Source organism: Morone saxatilis, unplaced genomic scaffold, assembly GCF_004916995.1.
Source record: "Morone saxatilis isolate NCDOM2014 unplaced genomic scaffold, NCSU_SB_2.0 Contig3, whole genome shotgun sequence".
Lineage (NCBI taxonomy): Eukaryota > Metazoa > Chordata > Actinopteri > Moronidae > Morone > Morone saxatilis.
The window spans coordinates 1249217-1251529 of NW_023339873.1; positions in this window are offsets into that span (position 1 = coordinate 1249217).

Consider the following 2313-nt stretch of genomic DNA (forward strand, 5'->3'; position numbering starts at 1 on the left):
ACCCCAAAAGAGACTGGAGCTTTCAGGCTCCATTCCACCGCGCCCTTCATCCTCCTCTTCAGTCCAGCATCATAAAACCTTAAAAAGGGCTTTTGGCTGCGTTCCATTCTGAATATTTATCCCCTTTAACACACCCTTCACCCTCTCATTCACATCTCAAAGGAAAGTTATGTCTCTATTTGTCTGATACGTCCCATTCCAGACACGTGTCCCCTTCACGGCGCCCTTTAAAAGTTGTCTGAATCTGATTTGTGGCTGTTTTATTTCCTGCAGTGCGACCTTTCAAAGTAAAATCAAAAGTGTAATCTATGTCGGGTTGTTGGCTTCATTCCTACACCATCTTTTACAGTATAAAGTGTCCTCTCATGTCCTAATGATGAAAGAATCCTACAGTTTCAGGTGGAAGTACGGGAGTCTGTTCATTCATTTTATTTATTTTTTTTACTTTTTTTTTGGATATAGTAAATTAAGTCGAGCGTGACGTCTTCAAACAGCTTTTTTTATTCTACCAACAACCTAAACAACTACTTTTAAGAGTTAGTCAAACAACAACAAAAGCAGATAAACCTGTGCCTGATAAGCTGCTCAGTAAATTTAGCTGAGTAAATCACTTAAACGATCAAAATGTATCAATTTTCTGCTGATGAACAAATTGTTTTAGCGCAGGTGGGAAGATACATTTGGTTTTCTGGGATGAAACGGTTCAATAAAATGAACAATAATGGCAGAATTTGAAAAAAGAAAAGTTTAAATGTGAAAAGAGAATTCCAGATAGAAATCAGTCGCACAGGAAACCATCTTTTCAGATTTGGATAAATTCAAGTGAGGACACAGAAGACACGCGTCTAAAATGGGACAAACCTCCGTTGGATTCATCCCCCATCGCTGACTCTCATCGAGACGCTCTACAGAACGGGAGACATCGTTCTGAAGTTAACCACAACGATTCTGTTCGTCGAGCTGATAGAACGAGTTCAGAGGAGAATCGGGTTCAGTCTGGTCCTGGTCCTGTTCCTGCGAGGACTAATAAAAACCTGCTGACAGTTTCAGTGGAGAGCTGCTCTCTTTCACTCCCCCTCCACCAAAAACATCACACAAGCAGAGCAGTGCATTCTGGGTACGACGATGCCCTGAAGGATCCATCTGACAGAGTTTAAGGATTGATGGAACGAAGCGGCGCTGCAGAGCGGGCAGAGGGGACGCTAATGACAGCGATTAGGAACGCTTTCAAAAAGGGCTTTTAATTTGGAGATCACACTTTACCACCACTGGATCACGACAACCAGACTGCAGATATTCTCACTGAAACAATCCGAACTGAAAACCTCACGTCAGGATTAAAGAAGTTCACAATAACAGCGTAAACCTTTTCTTTAAGGTTTAAAGTTGCACAACGTGAACACTTTGTGCCTCTCGGAGTTCACTTTCTGTTTCTTTCTGAAAGATAAATCCCTGATGGTCTTTAAAAAAAACCAGTTAAAGCGCTGCACATTTTCAAACATCTGGACCAAATAATATTCACCCATTAAAACGACATTTAGCCCGAGATCTCCGAGCTGAGACTGTTCCTAAACCGTACCTCCTGTATAAATATCAGAAATGATTCAAAGTAACTTCAGTTCATAGACACTATAACTGAAAATAAAAACCTATCAAACAATCAAACAGAGTAAAAATATGTCTCTGTATTTCAGGACATTACCTGGAAAGAACTGCGTTATTTGGTACTAATTAAAGGGAAAGAATCTCCAATTAAACTAAATAAATATGCACTCATTAATCATTTACTGGTGAAACTTTATGCTCTGTATGAACTGAGAGACATTTTGCATGTTGAGTCGTGTCCTGATTAAAAGGACTCTCTGGGTGCAATTCAATGATTAAAAGTGTGCTAATTTAACTGTTATCCCTATAATTAGTGCCAAATCACCAGTGTTGGAAGTATGTACTCAGGTAAAAGTGGCAATACCGTAATGTAAAAAAAAATACTCCATTACTAATAAAATACCTGAAAGTATTGGCAACAAAATGTACTTAAATGAAGATAAATGTAGTGGAGTAAAAAGTAGAGTATTTCCCTTTGAAATGTAGTGGAGTAAAAATATAAAATAGCATAAAAAATGGAAAGTAAAGTACCTCAAAATTGTACTTAAGTACACTACTTGAGTAATTTATTCCACCACTGCAGATTCTTTCCAGGAAACAGAAATCACTCAGACATACAACTACAGACCTGTGAAATAAACCAAACTAACATCTTTGTTCCAACGTGGAAAACAGGTTGCAGACCGATGTCATCGTGCAGCAGAAGGA